General features: G+C 43.7%; 1 protein-coding gene and 1 long non-coding RNA gene across 2 annotated transcripts in view; one reads left to right on the forward strand and one right to left on the reverse strand.

Annotated features, from left to right (window-relative positions):
- LOC137326017 (ankyrin-2-like) overlaps nucleotides 1–24,164 on the reverse strand; it is a 418,648-nt gene that overhangs the window by 222,739 nt on the left and 171,745 nt on the right. The window lies entirely within an intron of this gene.
- Nucleotides 8,307–11,335, forward strand: LOC137326033 (uncharacterized). The gene is made up of 3 exons (XR_010964066.1): nucleotides 8,307–8,410; nucleotides 8,702–8,884; nucleotides 10,440–11,335. It is a non-coding gene; the product is annotated as an uncharacterized lncRNA (long non-coding RNA).

Genomic DNA, 24,164 nt, shown 5'->3' on the forward strand with positions numbered 1-24,164 from the left:
TATTTACAGCAGTATGGCGCAGGTAAAGGTGGAGTGCTCTGTCTGATTTATTGAAGCACTATGAAGACTGTGGGCTCTGACTATACCATCCAAAATCAGTGTGGCAGCAGAAGAAAGGAAATGGTCCAGGGAGGCCTACCACTGGATTCTTGTCCCTGTAAGTGCCACCACAAATTTTTCTTCCCCTGCTTCCCCCAGTAGGAAACTTGGCCCCTAACCCGCAATGCCCATATCCCAAGAATAAATTTAAAAAAGAATCAGCACCTTTGAGAGGAGTGGCGATAAATGGAATTTTTTTTAAAGGATAGTTTCTCACTTGCTAATATTTTTCCTTTTTGCCATTTGAAAGCAGTTAATCAGAACCAGGGAATGGTCAGTGAACTAAGAAAATTATTTCAACATTGCAATCTTTTTGAAATGCTATCAAATATTCTGTGTTCATTAAAGAGTTGATTAACAATGTCAAATTAGGGAAGAGTTTGGAACATTTATTCTTCAAACAAATCTTTCCAATCTATGCGGAGTTAGTTGATTGCAGCTGGGGTAGCAGTTACAACTGGCCTTTTCACCCTTGGGTTAGGGGTGGGAAAATCAGCCAAGTTCCCACTCCGGATCGCTATCCCGTGACCCTGTTGCAAATGTGCAAGTGTAGATATCGAGCAAGGGCAGAATTGGGCTCATCTGTGATGCCCCTGTAGTCAAATAACTTGCAATGAATTACACTCTGAGCTCACACATCAGAAATAGCCACGTGGGTGAGGTACCAGTGGGTATCTGGTGCCTATGAGTCATACCCAGCAAGAATCAACTCCCGCAGAAAAGAAGAAGGGAGGGGGAGAAAAGGAAAATCAGATTAAAACATTAAACCCGGGTTAAAAATCTCACATAAATCAAAGAACATTTTTTCTATTACGTCTCAACTTCATGGGAAATAATATCTTTCTGAATAGATGGTTCAAAGGACCAGCAGCATAAAATAATCGATTCAATTTAACGGCAAAGCGTTCAATGCATATTTTAAATTACTACTTGCATTTTGTTGTGCCAAAGTGAGTCTTAGCTTAATCACAATTTAGTTGGTCATTGTGGTTTTGGAATCCTGCTGATTCCACAGGAAATAACAACCCTCAGAGCCTCACTATGAGGTACTTTTTTGATCAGTTGCCCGTTTAAATAACAATTTGACAATCTGGCTGTAGAAGGGGCCAACCCTAAGGAAGTGACTTCTGTTATTATTTCTCTTAAATCTGCCATTTATAGTCACAAAAGTGTTGCTCATTTGCAAATTTAGTAGAATTAGATTAAATCAATGTCTCAAGAGTGTCCTGAGAGGAAACTTGGATTTATTTTTATTTTGGTACAAAACATCTCTAATTTGATATCCACAAATCAATAAAATGCAGCGTGGAAAGCTGGGATCAATTACTAGACTGGAGTCTGATGAGGGGATTTAGATTATGTGATATTCTTTTCTTTCCAAAAAAAACTGTTTAAGCTAGTCAACGATGTCCAGTGAAATATCATGTCAGGGTTACAAAACATGTGTGCTTTACATCTCACTTTGATGTAACAAATTGTAAGCAATAATTTCAGTATTTGCTTCACTTTTTAATGGAGTATAATTTTATGCAAAGGAAACAGGGTTCTAACTTTTCAGTGATCCTTTACAGTAGAAAAGCAATTTGCCTTGTATGCTAAAATAATGCATAGGTGACACAGAAATATTAGGGTTAATGCATTGATCTCAGTCCCAGAGGGGAGGCATGCTCAAAGGAAGCAAGGGTTGGAGAATTGGCACAACGATGCTGTAGACCTAACCCTGACCCACTCTCTCACCATTAGGAACGTGAGATCAGTGAGTTAACGCCATTATTTTTTTTCATCTCATGTAGTACTGCAGTAAGTAGAAATCTGGGTGGTGAAATGATAGTGATTGTTCTGGATAACCTTCTGATCTTTCAATTTTTTTCTGTCTAATTTTAATGCATAGTGGAGATTTTTTTTTGATTAATTATCATTTTGAGTCTCCTAACACCAGGACATAACATAAATGCTTCACTTTTATACATGCCAACCATCTGAGGTTTCGACTCAACTTGACAATTATTTTACATTATTAAGTTACATTGAGTCTACAGCATAGAAACAGGGGTAGATGAAGTGGGCTGAATGGCCTATCAGCATATCCTTCTATTCCATTCCCCTTGTGCTTATCTAGCTTCCCCTTAAGTGCATTTATGCTTTTTGCTTCAACTACTCCTTGTGGTAGCACATTCCACATTCTTACCACTCTTTGGGATGTTTCTCCTGAATTCCCTAATGGATTTATTAGTGACTATCTTATATTGATGACCTCTAGTTTTGGACTTCACCACAAGTGGAAACATCTTCTCTATGTCTACCCTATCAAACTCTTTCATTATCTTAAAGACCTCTATTAGGTCACCCTTCAGCCTTCTTTTTTCCAGAGAAAAGAGCCCCAGCCTGTTTAGTCTTTCCTGATAAGGATATCCTCTCAGTTCTGGTATCATCCTTGTGAATCATTTTTTCACCTTCTCCAGTGCCTCTATATCCTTTTTATAATATGGAGACCAGAACTGTGCACAGTATTCCAAGTGTGCTCGAACCAAGGTTCGATATAAGTTTAACAGAACTTCTCTGTTTTTCAATTCTATCCTTCTGGAAATAAACCCCAGTGCTTGGTTTGTTTTTTTTATGACCTTATTAACCTGTGTCTCTACTTTTAGTGATTTGATATTGAATACTCTCAGCTTCATTATCTTTAAGAAACTTCTAATGAGAAATTTGGAAATTTCATATGGTGTTGCTCATGGTGAGTTGGAGGATACAATGTTTTATAACAATAGGAATGTTTATACCATGTAGAGGATAACATCAGGGCCACTGCCCTACAGTGACTGAATAAATCAAATTATATTTTTATTATATCATATGCTGGGATTTTGACTGGTACTTTGGGGATTTGGCTATTATTGTGAATAATTGTAAATACATAGCCTATATATGTTTCTTTTCTCATGTGTTTAATTTTTATCCCTTATCATTTTTAATACAGAGGATAAACAGCAAGATGATACACAAGATGTACTAGTTGGAAGTAGATGTAGTACTGGGGAGGTGTGGGTTTTAACTACACTGGTGGGGTGGTCCTGAACTTTGGCAGAACTGGGAGAATGGCCCTAGGTTTTTGCAGTACTGAGACGGGAGTGATGGATTTTGGTAGGGCTGGGATGGGGGTACTGGAGTTTTGCGTTTTGCAGCATGACGGGGAGGGGGGACTATGGTCTGGTACCATTGTGGAGGTAGAACCTGAGGTTTAGTAGAACTGTGCTGTGGAATGTAGGGTTTGGCTCACTGGTGGATTCCTGGGATCTGTCAGAAGTAAGGAGAGGGGGAGATGAAGGACATAGGTCTGACGCCAATGGAGGTGAGGGGATGGGGCAGATGTGGCAGCACTGGTTTCTAAGTTCCAAGAGATCTCTGAAAACATTGAATTCAGTGTTTTGTGATGGATATGTGTTTCTCTATTTCTCGGTTTGTCTTTCTCTGTCTCAGTCTGTCTGTCTCTCATAACTGTCACTAATTAGAGCTTTTACAATTTCCAACTATCAATAACACAAAGGTGATATCATTAGAGTATTTATGTTTGCCTGAGGAGCTTTCAAGAATCAATTCATTTCTTTTTCCCCCCTGAAAAACTCAAATTAGGGTGAGGAAAGACACATCTTTTTATTGCCAATTTTCAGGAGGTGTGGTGCACTAAAACAATAAAATGGAGCAGTATGGTGTACCACTCCAAAAAGTTTCACCAAAACATTCCCCCTTCAAACCCACCAATCTGCACAGAGTCCATGCCTCTGCATGTAAATGGGGACAAGTGGGTGTGGCTTAGGTCTCTACACAACTTCCCCTTTTACCACCTCAAATCTGACCTCTGAGAACACAATTGCAATAAAAGTGGCAGTATGAGCAGCAAAGTGGTATCCCTGAAGTGGATGCTACATGGAGGAGGCCATTTTGTATTTCCTGAGTGAAGTTTGTAGAAACTCTGCCTACACCATGATTTTGGTTGGTTCTTGCTTTGTAACTTTTCTGAAGACTGCTCATGATTGTTTTGGTGAGTACTCAAGAAAATAAATTTCTAAACTGGGGAAATGAATTTCCTAATGGGAATCCCTCTATTCCTGTGCCTTGAAGAGAAGGATAAGGATGTGGAACAGACTAGATTGGAGGCTCTTAGAATGAAGTATCACAGAAGACATTTGTTTCCTACATGTCGATACTGAATCCACAATGTTTACCTGCCCATGAGGCCTGGCTTAAATTTCTCTGCCTGCCAATGCCTCAGAAGGCTGCAGTTCCCTCTCCTCCCCATAGGATATTGGGGAGTTAGGCCAGCTGCTGGCTGAGTACCTGCAGTCCATTTCCACCAGAAGATAAACATGGTCTATAGCAGTCAAAATGACCAGTGTTGATTTGTTTATTGCTACTGGGTCCTTCCAGGCAGCCTTGGGTGACCTTTGTCCCATTTGTCAGGCAACAGCACATCACTGTTTAAAGGAGTTCACTGATTCTCTATTCAGGAGAGTCTCACAGTTTATTATCTTCTCCATGGAACTTGCAAAACAAAGAGATTGAGCAGTCCAACTCCATAGATTGGCAGAGTTTCTACAGGTGCAAGGAGCAATTGACAGAACACATGTAGTATTGAAAGCCCTGTACAACTACCCGCTCAATTACATTCATAGGAAAGGCTTTTAATCAATAGATGCCCAGCTACTGTGTGATGCCAATTACCTTATCATGCACGTTATTGCCCATTACCGAGGAAACTGTCATGACGCTTTCTTCCTGTGACAATGTACAAAACCAGAACAAAGTAATGGGATGGTTGATTGGTGATCAGGGATATCCATTACAATTGTGGCTTATGACTCCAGCAAGGCATCTGATGACAGATGGGCAGAACAGAGGATCATGGGACTATAAGAATTTTAACAGAACAGACCATAGGCATTCTTGAATTTTAATTTTCCTGGAAATATCTAGTGGAGTCATTCAGTACAGCCCAGCAAGAATGTCCAAAATCATTATTGCCTGATGCATTCTGCATAATATGGGCATGCACAAAGGAATAGTATTTCCTGAAGTTGAAAGGGTTGATGATGATCAAAAAGAGGGAGAAGGCCTACCATCCCCATGTCAGGAGGAGGGTGCAGAAGAAAGGGAGGAGGTGGAGCAAGCGATCCATTAGCATTCAACCAGAGAAAGGAGGCAGCAACTTATAGCTGAATGCTTTTACTCAATAAAAGCTAAGAACTGAATAAAGTGAATAAAATCCACTACCCCTTCCACCCACACACGTTTCTCCCCGCCATCCACAACTTCCTTACAAAGACTTGCATTCCCAGAGACCACTGTATCTTCCTTCCATAATACGTAGAATCATAGAAAGGTTACAGCGCGGAAGGAGGCCATTCGGCCCATCAAGTCCGTACCGGCTCTATGCAAGAGCAATCCAGCTAGTCCCACTCCCCCGCCTTATCCACATAGCCCTGCAAATTTATTCCTTTCAAGTACGTATCCAATTCCCTTTTGAAAGCCATGATTGAATCTACCTCCACCACCTCCTCGGGCAGTGCATTCCAGATCCTAACCATTCGCTGTGTAAAAAAGTTTTACTTCATGTCACCTTTGGTTCTTTTGCCAATCATCTTACACTGATTACATGCTCATATGTCACTATCCAGGACCATTAAGTTGCAAACATTCACAGAAATGAACTCTAAAATCTATGTGGTCAAATAATTTTTACTTTTCACAACAAAATTCACCAAAACCTTCCAATAATTGCCTGCACTCTAACTGCAATTACTTCTAACCACAGTGTCTACCCTTTTTGCCAACTACCTTAATTGCTCCAGCTCGAATCTACCACTTCTACAAAGTGCTTCCTCAGTGATGTGAGGTTGAGAGGTGGGTGATTGGAAAGACTGCTTTGGAGCCTTTAAGAATTGAGGTGACTATTGTCTCAATGAAGCTGCTGTCCCTGAGAAGCCCTCTTCCAGTTGCCATGCTCTTGCATTGTCAAGGCGCGCTGGGCACAGGTTTGAGCTTAAGTTCTCTCAGGTGCTGGTATTGGAGGGGTCCATAAAGAAGTAACCCTAACCCTAATGCAGCGTGCATTGTCATTAACATGAGAGACAATAACATCAGTTACCATTCCTTGCAGCCCACTGGTACAGAGTACAGGCTCAGATGTGCTACTGGTCAGTGTTATTATAGGCGGAATAGTCTAATCAAGTCGGAAGCACTATGAAAGGGCTATGTTCAGGCTGACCCTCAAAGCATCTATTGGAGCAGTGATAGCTGCCACTCTGAAAGCCACCAACGTCCTTAAAGGTTCTCCTGGTATCTTGTTGCTGCAGATATCTCCTGGACAGCCACTCTCTCTGGGGTGTTCTGCATGTGATGAGAAACTTCCTGCAATGTTGTGCAGGTGCGTGCAATGGACTCCTCCCACTTCGCCATCATCTTAACATATACATGGAAAACATCTTCAATGAGATATATGCTCCCAAACAATTTATCTTTTGAAGACCGGGCCCCTGAGATTTATGGCCCTTAGGTTCCTCAGCCAAGACTGGTTATTTCTCCAGCCTCCATGTAGAAACGACATTCTCCCCCTCTCCCACTCCTAAGTCCTCACGCACACTAATACGTGTGCTTCAGCTACTGAAAACCCTTCTGACCTACAAACTACTTCCACTGAGACGTATAATACCATGACACAGTTGGTGCGATAGGGCAAGAGTAGTGGATCTTGAGGAGTATGGCTGTGCACCTGAGTGGTGGCCTCTTCCTCTAAATCATCTCCTAGGACTTCTAAAACACAAAAACTTGTTTAGCTGTGTATGACTTCTTGAAGAAAAAGCAACTGAATGCATGGCCACTGCTATATTTTGACAATCCAATTAAAGTTAAAATGACCTGTGCTTCCCCTTGCCCTGCCTTTACCAACCTAACCATCGCACCTCGCTTCCTATTTCCCCATCTTCTACAACCTCTCCTGTTTCTCTTCCTATGAGTTGTAAAACCTCTTCCTCGTGCAGACTTAAAGTTTTCCAGACAGGTGTTCCTCCTCCAGTAGTAGCTCTTTGATGCTAGTTATGTGTTACCTTTTCCTTTGCAAAGAGAGAATGCAGTGTTGAAGGGCTGTGACTGACAAGGATAGTTCTCTCACCCATATGTCTGCGTGCATGCCATTGTCATTAGACTTACAGGTGTAGGCATCCCCACCAAATTTTCTCACGTTACCTGCCACTATACCACCTAATTTGGGACGGTACAGAGGAGGAAAATCCAGGCTCTTGCATGTAGAAGCCAACAACTTTCAGGACACTGTGCAGGACCACATTCCCTTTAAGTGTACTGTTTCTGTGCTGGTGTAGTTTTATCCTTGCAGTGCCCTTCAAAACTAGACTTCTGCCAAATACTCTAGACTGCTTTTGCATAGTTTTGTAGTTCAAGTAATTTGACCAGCAAATAAAGTTTGCTAATGAAACAAAACAATAGTTGTTCTGGAAATGTTGGGCTTTCTTCATGTGGTGAGATTTTGTAATAAAGAGAAAAAAAGAGTTGTGTCTCTTCGCATTAAAAAAATATGAAATATGTAAAGTATGCGCCTGTTTTCATTTAAATGAAGCGTATGTTTGATCAAAGCTGCTAGCAGCTGTGACATTAATTCCATTTGCTGGAAATTCTGTTCCAGAGCAGAACTATGTCATCTAACGGCACAAGGCAATTAAGTTATTGGCTAATACAAATGAGGCATCAAAATAGGGGAGATTTTGCACAACTCTAAAAACACTGCAGATATCACTACATTAGGTAAAAAGCAAAATACTGCAGATGCTGGAAATCTGATATAAAAACAGAAAATGCTGAACATGCTCAGCAAGTCAGGCAGCATCTGTGAAGAAAGAAACAGAGTTAACATTTCAGGTCGATGACCCTTCGTCAGACTTACTGCTGGAGATCTGCCCCCTGCAGTTTTCAGGCGAGCCTCAATTTAGGCGGCTAGCAGTCTTGCCTGAAACTGGCGGGACCTAATTAATATATTGGTGATATTCAGACCCAAACACCACGGGCCGGAAATTGCATTAAAAAGAACGGTGAGCTCAACAGCGCTCACCATTGTTAGTGGCCAAATAAAAGAGCAAGTCCCGGCACATGTGCAGTCAAATGTGGAAATCCGGAACTGGCTCTTCCTGGTTCGCCAGTGATCGGACAGCTTTGCCTTAAAGGGATATCGCCGGCTGCAATCAACAGAATCAACGGACCAGCTCTTCTGCCCAGCTGGAAACTAACTAATATTGCCACAAAACAGGTACGCTTAAATATACCAGGCCTAAACTAAGTTTTAACAGTGCGGTAAGTCTTAATGACTGCCAAACAACTAAAAATTAACTTCTAAAAATGTGGAGTTTCATTACTCCTTATTTTAATAGTTTTTGGTCATTAAAATCTTTTTTTAAATTAAAATTTTTATAAAAACTTTTTCCTTTTGTCTCTTATTTAATTCGATATTTCTTACCCTCTCTTTTTTTCGCTGTCTGTATCTGTTTTTACACATGATCCTATTGCTGGAACTTTCACTTCCTAGTTTTTTACGTTGCAGCTTGTATTTCAAGGTTTTGACTCTCCTTGGCTTTTCAAGAATGCTGCAGTCTGATTGGATGAGGGGAGAGATCCCTCCTTTCGCTTTTTCCATGGGTCTGAGCTTCGCTGGAGTTAACGCTGGGCTCGTCTCAGCTTCCTATTAGAGGACGTTTCCGCACTAAAGACCATGGTAATTTTGTAGGTGAGTATAAATCTATGGAACAGCAAAATCTACGGAGCAATCTACGGGCCTCGTGTCAATCAGTGCTGACACTGCTGCTTCTTTAGCCCGCCCACAAAGCATGGCGGATACAAGTCAGGAGGTAGCTACTTGTAGCACTACTTAAAGGGATTATAAGCTGCAGTCGGGTAAAGCTGGAAGCAGGTCTGGCAATTACTTTTGCTTTATTATTTTTGGGAAATGTTAAGCCTTAAAGGCTCCCTGCTGCTTGGTATGTTCTTTATATTTCCCTGCCACTTCAATCTGCTGCTCTATTGACCACCCACTGATCTCTTCAGCCCTCCCATTTAAGCTCCTGTTGCAGGCACTCTGCTAGAATTCTCACCCTCCAAAATGGTGAGCTGTCCAAAAGCAGCGCGATTAGTACTGGCAGCTCTCGTCCTGTAATTGAATGAGGTACAATATGAAAATTGGATGTCCCAACCCCGCCGACTCAACATTGCCCAGAAACTAAAATCAACCCCACAGAATCAAAAATGTTGAGATGCAGTAACAGGCCACTTGGCCTATCAAATCTATGCCAGTATTTTTCTCCAGTTTCCTGCTTACTCCTCATATTCTTTAATATTCTTATTTATCAAGCAACTATCTGATTGTCTTTTAAAAGAATTTATGAACTCTGCTTTAACAATAATTTGTGGCAGGGAATTTTACATTTTATCTACCCTATGTGTAGGGAGTTTATTTCTAACCTTCCCTTTAATTCTATTTATGATCGTGTTAACCTTGTGCCCACTCATTACCATCTCATTTAACTGTGGAAACAATCACTATTTGTCTTATTATCTTGATCTTGAAGACTTCTATGAGATTACCCCCTAACCATCTCAGCTCTAATTTAAAAAGCCCCAACTTTTCAAGTCTCTCTTTATAACTTTAACCTCTCATCCTTGGTAACATCCAAGTGAATCTATGCTGCACCTTTCCCATTGTTTTTATATCCTTCCTATAAAGATGTGCTCAAAACTATAAACAATACTACAAATGAGGCCTAAGGTCTTGTACAAGTTGAAAAAGATACCCTTTCAATCTATAGTGTTTGTAAAGTGATTTTTCTCCACAAAATTGAAAGCAATTTTTATTTTAACTATAATTAGTACTGTAAATGCAGCATATTTAATACTTGGAAGTTGCAATGTTAATATCTTGGGGGAAATTTTAACCCACTCCCCACCCGCCCAGCAGAAACTGGGCAAGGGGATAGTTAAAATGGAACGGAAGACTTACCTGCCGGCCTCCTGCCTCGATCTTTATAGATATGTAGTTTTTTTGAAAGCTTCAATTCGCGACTTTATTTTCTGGTTGCTAACTTTCTCCAAAGGCTAGGAAAAATACGTACAGGGCACAAAAGCAAAAACAACACATCCCTGGCCTGTGCAGATGGCCAGAAAAGATGACAGCTTATGCCTCATGAGATGACATGTGATGACTTTATATTGCTGATGGAGGTGTTTCTGCTTTCAGAAAAGTGTCAGCAAAAAAAATGCCTCAGTAGGTTTGTCTTGTACATCCATAGGCAATTTACCTTACAACAATCCCACCAAAGTTAGAGCTGCCTTCAACATGTCATCGATGACGACGAACACCTCGCTAAGGCCATCCCCACGCCTCCACTACTCGCCTTCAAACAGCCACCCAACCTCAAACAGACCATCGTTCGCAGCAAATTACCCAGCTTTCAGGAGAACAGCGTCCACGACACCACACAACCCTGCCACGGCAACCTCTGCAAGACATGCCAGATCATCGACACAGATACCACCATCACACGAGAGGACACCACCCACCAGGTACATGGTTCATACTCCTGTGACTCGGCCAACGTTGTCTACCTCATACGTTGCAGGAAAGGATGCCCCGGAGCATGGTACATTGGCGAGACCATGCAGACACTGCGACAATGGATGAACGGACACCGCGCAACAATCGCCAGACAGGAGGGTTCCCTCCCAGTCGGGGAACACTTCAGCAGTCAAGGACATTCAGCCACCGATCTTTGGGTAAGCGTTCTCCAAGGTGGCCTTCGAGACACACGACAACGCAAAATCGTCGAGCAGAAATTGATAGCCAAGTTCCGCACCCATGAGGATGGCCTCAACCAGCATCTTGGGTTCATGTCATGCTACACGTAAGCAGGGAAAAAAAAAAGTTATCTGTTTTTAATACAACTGGACATTCTCTCTCTCTCTCTCTGCCTTTCGGGTCTCTTTCTCTCTCTGGCTTTGTAACCTGACCCATTGTGTATTCAGAACTGTTTTCTGTGGCTAACCTGTCTGAACACCAACGACACCTTTGATTGGTGTGAGCGTGTCCCAGCCTAATATAAGATATGCGATTTGAGAACCTTTCACTCACTCACTCACCTGACGAAGGAGATAATCTCCGAAAGCTTGTGATTTTAAAATAAAATTGTTGGACTATAACCTGGTGTTGTAAGATTCCTTACATTTGTCCACCCTAGTCCATCACCGGCATCTGCACATCATGGCTACTATTTGAAGAATAGCAGGGAGTTCTCCTGGAGTTTTGCAACATTCTTCCCTCAGCTAGCAGCAAAGACAGGTTAACTGGTTATTCAACTCATTGTTGTTTGTGGGAGCTCTCTGCATGCAAATTAGCTGCCATGTTTGTTTACACAAGGACAATGACTGCGCTTAAAAGAAAAAGTAAACTCATTGGCTCTGAAGCATTTTGAAACTTTCAAAAAACATAAAAGGCATTATGTAAATACAAGTTCTTTCTTTTCTTACTGCAGATGTAAAATTAACTACGACCAAAATCAAGTTAATTAATATCCCAACAGCTTGTCCTACTTAAAATTAAATGAAACTTTCCCCCAAAACTTTCCTCCTCTCCTGAAGGTGCTGATTCATTCCCAAGGTATGGTCTACAGGCACCAGTTGTTCTCCAGTGCTTCACTCACATAGCTATGCTTCATGTGTAAACCAAGGCAGTGAGTGGCAGGAGACTATTTTATCAGAAGGCCAACACAGCAGAGCCAACTCCCACCTTCACCTGACTCCTACACATATGCAACTTTACAGAGGAGTCACTAGACGGTGATCAGTAGCAGGTAACATGGCTGATTTCCCTCAACCCAGGCATACCTCTATTGGCAAGTGTTTTCGACATATGACTTTTTTTTTCAAATTGACATTCTTCAGAAATCAAATAATAAATGAGTCTGGTTAGTGGTTCTCAAACTGAATTGCCTGTCTGGAAGGGGTGCAACAAGAAAAGTACAAATGCATCCACAGTAACAATGCACTCATCCACTCTGCTTTGGTAGATTGGTACTGTCTGCAAGATCAAGTGTTGTTCTGAGCAATTTATCCATTTTCTGATGGTGTTGCTGCTGTAAAATAACTGATTCAGACAAACAACTGCATTGCAATGCCATTAACTTTAGCAATCCTTGTGATGGAAGCTGCTCAAGATGAAACTGCTGAGCTGATCATTGTCCAGTTTGGCAAACAGCAGCTGCAGGAATGGGGATTTGTCAGTGAGCATGCATATGTCTCTTTGAAATGTCGACTGAGTCACAGTGGACCTGAAACTACAGCAGGAGACCAATAGAACCCCAAGGAAAATGGCAGAAACAGCTTAGAATAGCTGTTTACGTTGTTTTCCTTGAATTCCATCGGTTATGGCGGAGGACTGGGAGAACTCCCATCAAATTTCAGAGCCTATGTGTCTGAATACAATTGTCTGAGAGACTGCAATACCAACAACAGCGCCTTTAACATAGTAAAACGTCCCAAGGCACTTCACAGGAGCGATTATCAAACAAAAGTTGACACCGAGCGACAGATGGAGATATTAGGACAGGAGACCAAAAGCTTGGTCAAAGAGGTAGGTTTTAAGGAGTGTCTTAAAGGAGGAGAGAGAGGTAGAGAGCAGCAAAGGCAAAGAAGTTTTGGGAGGGAATTCCAGAGCCTAGGGCCTAGACAGCTGAAGGCTCGGCCGCCAATGGCAGGGCGAAGGAAATTGGGGATGCACAAGAGGTCAGAATTGGAGGAATGCAGAGTTTTTGGAGGATTGTAGGACTGGAGGAGGTTACAGAGATAGGGAGGGGCAAGGCCCATGGAGAGATTTGAACACAAGGATGAGAATTTTAAAATAGAGGCGTTGTTGGACTGGGAGCCAATGTAGCTCAGCGAGAACAGGGGTGATGGGTGAAAGGGACTTGGTGTCAGTTAGGCTACAAGCAGCAGAGTTTTGAATGAGCTCGAGTTCACAGAGGGTAGAAGATGGGTGGCTGGCCAGGACAGCATTAGAATAGTCAAGTCTGGAGGTAACAAAAGCATGGATAAGGGTTTCAGCAGCAGACGGGCTGAGGCAGGGGCAGAGACGGGTGGTATTATGGAGGTGGAAGTAGGTGGTCTTGGTGATGGAGAGGATACGAGGTCAGAAGCTGAGCTCAGGGTCAAATATCACATACTGAATGAGAGGCACCCTGCAATGGACAACAACCCCACAGTAGTTTGACTGCTTTTACCTACCAGGCAACTCTTTTGATGCAAGAGAATGGCAAATGTCACTCAATCAGCACCTCAGGTAGTTCACTTCATTACGCAAACACAGGAAGGTAGTATTCGCGGATGAACAGTATACCTACAAAACTGCAACTGATCAATCTAGCATTTCTAAATCAAGAAGATTGGAATTATTGAGGAAATAAAATGAAAATAATGTGAAATCTAAACTATACACTGATATTTGATGCCCATATTAATACCCATAAGTAGAAAAGGAGATAACTGTATGCTAGTTACTAGTATATATGCACCAACTCTTAGCCTGTGTAAGTGAGATGTTATGAAAACTTTTTTGGTGGGGTGTGACTTGATAAAGTTTGAGAACCACTGGCTTATATGACCTTGAAAGTCAAAAGCTCCACTAGATTAAATTGGGAGTAAGGGAACTCCAATATGTTTACAGTTCTCTGGTCTACTGATATGCAGATCATATTTTTGAAACTCTTCAAAAATGTAAATTTATATGGCTACATCATGTTTAAAAATGTTCAAAAGATCACCGGGAAATGAGATTGTCATCCTGCAGAATATCAGCGATTTGGATCTATGGAATTTCTATTCTTGCTCCAGACCTCATTATAGCCTTGGTCCAAACATGGACAAAACAGCTGAATTCCAGAGGTGAGGTGAGAGTGAGTGCCCTTCACATCAAGGCAGCATTTAACTGAGTGTGGCACCAAGGAGCCCGAGTAAAATTGAAGTCAATGGGAATCAGGGGGAAAACTCGCCAGTGGCTGGAGTCATACCTAGCATAAAGAAAGATGGTAGTGGTTGTTGGAGGCCAATCATCTCAGCCCCAGGACATTGCTGCAGGAGTTCCTCAGGGCAGTGTCCTAGGCCCAACCATCTTCAGCTGCTTCATCAAAGACCTTCCTTCCATCATAAGGTCAGAAATGGGGATGTTCGCAGATGATTGCACAGTGTTCAGTTCCATTCCCAACCCCTCAGATAATGAAGCAGTCCGAGCCCACATGCAGCAAGACCTGGACAACATTCAGGCTTGGGCTCATACGTGGCAAGAAACATTCGCGCCAGATAAGTGCCAGGCAATGACCATCTCCAACAAGGCAGAGTCTAACCACCTCCCCTTGACATTCAACAGCATTGCCATCGCCGAATCCCCCACCATCAACATCCTGGGGGTCACCATTGACCAGAAACTTAACTGGACCAGCCATATAAATACTGTGGCTAAAAGAGCAGGTCAGAGGCTGGGTATTCTGCGGCGAGCAACTCACCTCCTGACTCCCCAAAGCCTTTCCACCATCTACAAGGCACAAGTCGGGAGGGAAAGTAGAGAGTGAGGAGGACATAAAAAACCTACAAGGGGATAGACAGGCTGGGTGAGTGGGCGGAGATTTGGCAGATGCAATACAATATTGGAAAATGTGAGGTTATGCACTTTGGCAGGAAAAATCAGAGAGCAAGTTATTATCTTAATGGCGAGAAACTGGAAAGTACTGCAGTACAAAGGGATCTGGGGGTCCTTGTGCAAGAAAATCAAAAAGTTAGTTTGCAGGTGCAGCAGGTGATCAAGAAGGCCAACGGAATGTAGGCTTTTATTGCTAGGGGGATAGAATATAAAAACAGGGAGGTATTGCTGCAGTTATATAAGGTATTGGTGAGACCGCACCTGGAATACTGCGTACAGTTTTGGTCTCCATACTTAAGAAAAGACATACTTGCTCTCGAGGCAATACAAAGAAGGTTCACTCGGTTAATCCCGGGGATGAGGGGGTGGAGATATGAGGAGAGGTTGAGTAGATTGGGACTCTACTCATTGGAGTTCAGAAGAATGAGAGGCGATCTTATTGAAACATATAAGATTGTGAAGGGGCTTGATCGGGTGGATGCGGTAAGGATGTTCCCAAGGATGGGTGAAACTAGAACTAGGGGGCATAATCTTAGAATAAGGGGCTGCTCTTTCAAAACTGAGATGAGGAGAAACTTCTTCACTCAGAGGGTAGTAGGTCTGTGGAATTTGCTGCCCCAGGAAGCTGTGGAAGCTACATCATTAAATAAATTTAAAACAGAAATAGACAGTTTCCTAGAAGTAAAGGGAATTAGGGGTTACGGGGAGCGGGCAGGAAATTGGACATGAATTTAGATTTGAGGTTAGGATCAAATCAGCCATGAACTTATTGAATGGTGGAGCAGGCTCGAGGGGCCAATTGGCCTACTCCTGCTCCTATTTCTTATGTTCTTATGTTCTTATGTAAGTCAGGAGTTTGATGGAATAATCTCCGCTTGCTTGGATGAGTGCAGCTGCAACAACACTCAAGAAGCTCAACACCATCCAAGATAAAGCAGCCCACTTGATTGGCACCCCATCCACCACCCTAAACATTCACTCCCTTCACCACCGGCGCACAGTGGCTGCAGTGTGTACCATCCACAGGATGCACTGCAGCAACTCGCCAAGGCTTCTTCGACAGCACCTCCCAAACCCGCGACCTATACCACCTAGAAGGACAAGAGCAGCAGGCACATGGGAACAACACCATCTGCACGTTCCCCTCCAAGTCACAAACCATCCCGACTTGGAAATATATCGCCGTTCCTTCATCGTCGCTGGGTCAAAATCCTGGAACTCCCTTCCTAACAGCACTCTGGGAGAACTGTCACCACACGGACTGCAGCGATTCAAGAAGGCGACTCACCACCATCTTCTCAAGGGCAATTAGGGATGGGCAATAAATGCCGGCCTCGCCAGCGACGCCCACATCCCATGAACGAATAAAAAAAAAAATTTTAGAAGACAGCACAGCTCCTTTAACAGTAATCAAAAATTCAATTGTAATTACTAAGTTCAAAACAGAAACACTAACCTTCAATGAATCTGAGACTGCACTGAAAACATTAATTTACATGAATTACTTTGAGAAATTGAAGTCAATGGAAATCATGGGGAAAACTCGCCAGTGGCTGGAGTCATACCTAGCACAAAGGAAGATGGTCGTGGTTGTTGGAGGCCAATCATCTCAGCCCCAGGACATTGCTGCAGGAGTTCCTCAGGGCAGTGTCCTAGGCCCAACCATCTTCAGCTGCTTCATCAATGACCTTCCCTCCATCATAAGGTCAGAAATGGGGATGTTCGCAGATGATTGCACAGTGTTCAGTTCCATTCACAACCCCTCAGATAATGAAGCAGTCCGAGCCCGCATGCAGCAAGACCTGGACAACATTCAGGCTTGGGCTCATAAGTGGCAAGAAACATTCACGCCAGGTAAGTGCCAGGCAATGACCATCTCCAACAAGGGAGTGTCTAACCACCTACTCTTGACATTCAACGGCATTACCATCGCCGAATCCCCCACCATCAACATCCTGGGGGTCACCATTGACCAGAAACTTAACTGGACCAGCCATATAAATACTGTGGCTAAAAGAGCAGGTCAGAGGCTGGGTATTCTGCGGCGAGTGACTCACCTCCTGACTCCCCAAAGCCTTTCCACCATCTACAAGGCACAAGTCAGGAGTGTGATGGAATACCCTCCACTTGCCTGGATGAGTGCAGCTCCAACAACACTCAAGAAGCTCGACACCATCCAGGACAAAGCAGCCCGCTTGATTGGCACCCTATCCACCACTCTAAACATTCACTCCCTTCACCATCGGCGCACTGTGGCTGCAGTGTGTACCATCCACAAATGCACTGCAGCAACTCGCCAAGGCTTCTTCAACAACACCTCCCAAACCTGCGACCTCTACCACCTAGAAGGACAAGAGCAGCAGGCACATGGGAACAACACCACCTGCACATTCCCCTCCATGTCACACACCATCCCGACTTGGAAATATATCGCCGTTCCTTCATTGTCGCTGGTTCAAAATCCTGGAACTCCCTTCCTAACGGCACTGTGGGAGAACCTTCACCACAAGGACTACAGCGGTTCAAGGAGGCAGCTCAGCATCACCTACTCAAGGGCAATTAGGGATGGGCAATAAATGCTGGCCTTGCCAGCGACGCCCACATCCCATGAACGAATAAAAAAAAATCCACTTATACTCCAGCTAGATAAATGGTACCAAATGATTTGAGACTGTGAGTAGCAAGGTAATTGTAGTTGATTACAATGAACCTTTGAAGACATCAAAATAAGGACAAAATAAAATGAAAAGGATTATCATTTTTAACCCTTAAAATCAATGAGGTTGATTTTGACTTTTGGGAAAATGACTGACGATCCAAATGGGAATCCCAATGTAGTTCTCCAGACTAAGGCTGGCCAATATGTGGCCGCCCTGGCCAACAGCCAGATAATTAGTTCCACAGAAATAATTCCAAACTTACCTTTGTTGGGCCTCTTCAGCTCCATCACACTTGGAACTGGTCAGAGCATGCATGGTGCACGCTCCGATCTGAAAAGGCAATCATGATCCTAGGACCACGATTTGCATAGAAAAATGGACTTTGGGCGCTCAGCGGTAGGCCCCTATCAAAATGGGGCCGGCCTCTTCATCGTTGCAAATGGAGTGGTAAGGCTACATACTGTATTTTGATGCTGTTAACATCCCTTTTATATTAGTCATAGCAAGTGAAAAGCGGCCCCAATGTATTTTTTAAGAGCCTTCTAAAGCAAAGGATGTTGGTCTGGGGGAAATGCATTTCCATGTTGAGCACCTATTGTCAGCATCAAGTACACTTATTCCCTGATTTCCTTTGCCCCGCCATTGGTAGCTGTGCCTTCAGCCGCCTGGGCCCTAAGCCCTGGAATTTCCTCCCTAATCCTCTCCACTCCCTACCTCTCTCTCCTCCATTAAGACGCTCCTTAAAACCTGCCTTTTTGACCAAGGTTTTGGTCACCTCTCCTAATATCTCATGATATGGCTCGGTGTCAAATTTTGTCTGATAGTCGCACCTGTGAAGCACTTTGGAATGTTTTACTACGTTAAAGGTGTTATAAAAACGCAAGTTGCTGTTTTTGTTATGTCAGGCATAGCACAGCCAGATTCAGAGAAAATGTTTCTCTCAATGTCCTGACAACGTACCTTAACCTTCATCTCAGAAGAGCACTCCCTACAGTATTCCCATTTCCACACCAGCTTATAACCTGCACATGTCAGACTTCCAAATTAATGGCAATTTGTGTCAATTACAGGCAGTTTGGTGCAATAGGTTAGAAAGGCCCAATTTTATTTATGTTGGACCCTCACAGCTGGCAGGGAGGCAGGACTTCAGTTTTATTAGTTTATGCTGGATTAAAACTCACTGTGGCACTCAGTCCTGGGCCTTTGCTCCCGAACATTTTGTTGGCCAAACTCTATGGCCTCGATATTAATTACCTCACGATGGGGGGAGAGGGTCAGGTGAGGGGTGGGGTGGTTAAAAATTTAAAAAGGGAACATATCCCCAACCCATCGCCCGTTCCTGTTTTTACGTCGGCGGGTTTCATGGCATTCAAGTGTCCCTCTGTGGAGAGGTGGGACACTTCATTAACATATTTAAATCAGGCTCCCACAGTGTAATTGAGAGCCTGTTTTAAAATTTAACAGATGCCGTGCGGATTTCCCAGGGCTCAGGAAACCCCGCAGTAAAAGGGAGGCGGGAGCTGCCAGCTCAAGAAGGTAAGTGCCTTTTACAGCACTTCTTGTGGGCCAGATGGAGCAAGAGTGCTCCCCCCGGCCCCTCAAGGAAGCTTTCGTCCTCCCTTCTGTCACGATCACCGACCTGCCCCCCACCCAAGCCCCGATCTCTAGCTCCCTCCCTCCCGTGATGGCCTCTCTACCCACCCCAAGCCCCAATCAGCCTGGCTGGCTGCTGGGTGGGAAACAGAAGAAAATAATTATAATGAGACCCTGCCGTTAAATTCAGCAGGACCTCCGCGTCCCTAGCCTTGCCAGGTTTTCCCCACACTGCCCTGCTCCCCCGTACCTTCCCTGCCTCCTCATAAATATCGGGGCCTATGTGACAAGAGTCTTTGAAACAACCTGTCCCTAAATGTGCTGAATGAACAGAGAGTACGATGAATTAATAAATGCTGTATGGTGCCATAGCTTTATCAGATTCAACTGCATAATAACTGAAATTGGCAACAAAAATATTTCTGTATCTAAAGTAAAAGCTAACTAAAAGGGTAACTTATGACTGTAGTTCAATAAAGTGGTGTATAGCTGTCACCTGAAAGTTGAGATAAATTTCTAATATTCATTGAGTAAGATTTTCAAATGCTTGCTGCCCTTTTCTTGCCTAAAATAAGGGCGACTGGCAAAGGAAAATTTGGTGGGGACCTTAGACCTTACTTGTCCGCCCAATTGAATTTTCATTGAAACCATAGAAATTTACGGCACAGAAGGAGGCCATTCAGCCCATTGTGTCTATGCCGGCCGAAAAAGAGCCATCCAACCTAAGCCCACTTTCCAGTTCTTGGGCCGTAGCCTTGTAGGCTGCAGCACTTCAAGCGCATATCCAAATGCTTTTTAAATGCGATGAGTGTTTCTGCCTCTACCACCCTTTCAGGCAGTGAGTTCCAGACCCCCACCACTCTCTGGGTGAAAACATTTCTCCTCAACTCCCCTCTAATCCTTCTACCAATCACTTTAAATCTATGCCCTGTGGTTATTGACCTCTCTGCTAAAGGAAATAGGTCCTTCCTGTCCACTCTATCTAGGCCCCTCATAATTTTATACAGCTCAATTAAATCACCCCTCAGCCTCCTCCGTTCCAAAGAAAACAACCCCAGCCTATCCAATCTTTCCTCATAGCTAAAATTCTCCAGTTCTGGCAGCATCCTCGTAAATCTCCTCTGTACCCTCTCTAGTGCAATCACATCTTTTCTGTAATGTGGTGACCAGAACTGTACGCTGTACTCCAGCAGTGGCCTAACTACTGTTTTATACAGTTCGAGCATAACCTCCCTGCTCTTATATTCTATGCCTCAATTAATAAAGGAGAGTGTCCCGTATGTCTTCTTAATCACCTTATCTACCTATCCTGCTACCTTCAGGGATCTGTGGACATGCACTCCAAGGTCCCACCATTCCTCCACACTTCTCAGTATCCTCCCATTTATCGTGCAACACCCTTGCTTTGTTGCTGTCCCCAAATGCATTACCTCACACTTCTGTGGATTGAATCCCATTTGCCACTTTTCTGCTCACCTGACCAGTCCATTGATATCTTCCTGCAGTCTGCAGCTTTCCTCCTCATTATCAATCACATGGCTAACTTTTGTACCATCTGCAAACTTCTTAATCTTCATGTCCCCTACATTTAAGTCTAAATCATTGATATATACCACAAAAAGCAAGGGACCTAGTACTGAGCCCTGCGGGACCCCACTGGAAACAGCCTTCCAGTCACAAAAACACCCGTCGACCATTACCCTTTGCTTCCTGCCACTGAGCAAATTCTGGATCGAACTTGCCACATTCCCTTGGATCCCATGAGCTTTTACTTTTCTGACCAGTCTGCCATGTGGGGCCTTGTCAAAAGCCTTGCTAAAACCCACGTAGACTACATCTAACGCGTTACCCTCATCGACCCTCCTTGTTACCTCCTCAAAAAATGTAATCAAGTTAGTCAGACACGACCTTCCCTTAACAAATCCATGCTGACCGTTCTTGATTAATCTGTGCCTTTCTAAATGACGATTAATGTTGTCCCTCAGAATTTTTTCCAATAATAACTGAGGTTATGCTGACTGGCCTGTAATTACTCGGTCTATCCCTTTCTCCCTTTTTAAACAACGTTACAATATTAGCAGTCCTCCAATCCTCCAGCACCACAACCGTAGCCAGAGAAGATTGGAAAATGATGGTCAGAGCCTCCGCTATTTCCTCCCTTGCTTCTTTTAACAGCCTGGGATACATTTCATCCGAGCCTGGCCATTTATCTACTTTCAAGCTTGCTAAACCCCTCAATACTTCCCCTCTCGCTGTGTTTATCCCATCCGATATTTCACACTCCTCCTCAACTACAATCTCTGCATCGTACCTCTCTTTTGTGAAGACAAACGCAAAGTATTCTTTAAGAACCGTACCCATGTCTTCCGCCTCCACACACAGGTTACCTTTTTGGTCTCTTATTGGCCCTACTCTTTCCTTAGTTATCCTCTTGCTCTTTATGTATTTATAAAACATCTTTGGGTTTTCCTTGATTTTACTTGCCAATATTTTTTGATGGCCTTTCTTTGCTTTCCTAATTTCCTGCACTTTCTATACTCCTCTAGGCTTTCTGCAGTATTGAGCTCTTAGCATCTGACATAAGCTTCCCTTTTTTGCCTTGGCACCCAGAGGGCTCTAGATTTAGGAGTCCCATCCTTTTTCTTTGTGGGAACAAATTTGCATTTCTCCCTTCTGAACCTACGCTCAGGTTCCCACCCCCCTGCCAAGCTAGTTTAAACCCTCCCAAATAGCACTAGCAAACCTGTCCGCGACGATATTGGTCCCAGCCCTGTTGAGGTGCAACTTGTCCAGCCTGTAAGGTCTCACCTCCCCCAGAACCGGTCCCAATGCCCCAGGAATCAAAAGCCCTCCCTCCTGCATCATCTCTCCAGCCACGCATTCATCTATCCAAGCAGGCTTTTAAATGGGCGCCCAGCATTCCACCCAAAACAAGTGAAAGCCTGCTTAAATAAGCAGAGAGCAGGGAAGGGATCAATGGATATGATGGCAGATTTGAACTTTCACCGCCAAGTGGAAAACTGGTGGCAACAGATCACCCACCCATGATGCACCCTGTCTGAATTTCCTTTCAAGTTAATGAATAGGAAAATTGGGCGCGATCTATAATGGGTGACCAATCCGCTACTGGCAGTTTTCTGCTTGGTGGTGAAAGTTAAAATCTAACTGTAGGAATCAGGTTACACTCTGTAGCTGTTTCACAGTGCTGAAAGATTGTGGTAATCACTGTTTGTTGAGTCAGTGACAAAACATTGTTGATTCCTGGGGAAAAAATTGTGTATGTAAATGTAGAATGTATATATCAGCAAATTAACTGGAAACAGTTCAACAGAACTAGGAAAATGTGACAAAAAAGGATGTGAAATTTAAAATAAATAATCTGGAGGAGCTGGAGAGCAATAAGGTTCAGCACTTAACTAACAGCACTGAAAATACGTGGTGGAAAGAATATAAATTATGCACCTAAAGGTTAATCAAGATAGCGTGCCAGGTAGTACGGTATCATTATTTTATTTTTACCACAGTTTATATGCCCCCTAAAGTGTATATTATATGGATAAATATGCATGATACGCACTTTAGTTTGAAAGTTGGCGATCACACTCCAAGCTCAGGGGCTTCATAAACAATTTATAAAGATGATTATTAAAATGAAAGCAAATATAAGTTCTTGTTAAACTAGTTAATTTCCATCTAAAGGTACATAGCAAGGCCAAAAATTAGAAGGTACAAAGAATTTGTAATTCAATAAACATTAAACACAATAAAAGGACAGTGCATCCTACTTGAATTTCTGAATGCCTCCCAAAGATACACAAAGCCAACACACCCGGACGTCCTATCGTATCAGGCAACGGAACCCTATGTGAGAACCTCTCTGGATACATCGAGGGCATCCTGAAACCCATCGTACAGGGAACCCCCAGCTTCTGTCGCGACACTACAGACTTCCTACAAAAACTCAGTACCCACGGACCAGTTGAACCAGGAACACTTCTCACCACGATGGACGTCTCGGCACTCTACACCAGTATCCCCCACGATGACGGCATCGCTGCGACAGCATCAATACTCAACACCAACAACAGCCAATCTCCAGACGCCATCCTACAACTCATCCGCTTCATCCTGGATCACAATGTCTTCACCTTCGATACCCAGTTCTTTACCCAAACACACGGAACAACCATGGGGACCAAATTCGCACCCCAATACGCCAACATTTTCATGCACAAGTTCGAGCTCGACTTCTTCACTGCACAGGACCTCCAACCAACACTATACACCAGATACATCAACGACATTTTCTTTCTATGGACCCACGGCGAGGAATCACTAAAGAGACTACACGATAACATCAACAAGTTCCATCCCACCATCAAGCTCACCATGGACTACTCCTCAGAATCAGTTTCTTTCTTGGACACACGAATCTCCATCAAAGACGGGCACCTCAGCACCTCACTCTACTGCAAGCCCACGGACAACCTCACGATGCTCCACTTTTCCAGCTTCCACCCTAACCACGTCAAAGAGGCCATCCCCTATGGACAGGCCCTGCGAATACACAGGGTCTGCTCAGACGAGGAGGAACGCGATGGACACCTACGGACGCTGAAAGACGCCCTAGTAAGAACGGGATATGACGCTCGACTCATCGATTAACAGTTCCGACGGGCCACAGCGAAAAATCGCATAGACCTCCTCAGGAGACTAACACGGGACGCAACCAACAGAGTACCCTTTGTCGTCCAGTACTTCCCCGGAGCGGAGAAACTACGCCATGTTCTCCGCAGCCTTCAACATGTCATCAATGACGACGAACACCTCGCTATGGCCATCCCCACACCTCCACTACTCGCCTTTAAACAGCCACCCAACCTCAAACAGACCATCGTTCGCAGCAAATTACCTAGCTTTCAGGAGAACAGCGTCCACGACACCACACAACCCTGCCACGGTAACCTCTGCAAGACATGCCAGATCATCGACACAGATACCACCATCACACGAGAGGACACCACCCACCAGGTGCATGGTTCATACTCCTGTGACTCGGCCAATGTTGTCTACCTCAT

Source organism: Heptranchias perlo, chromosome 1, assembly GCF_035084215.1.
Source record: "Heptranchias perlo isolate sHepPer1 chromosome 1, sHepPer1.hap1, whole genome shotgun sequence".
In the NCBI taxonomy this organism is placed as follows: domain Eukaryota; kingdom Metazoa; phylum Chordata; class Chondrichthyes; order Hexanchiformes; family Hexanchidae; genus Heptranchias; species Heptranchias perlo.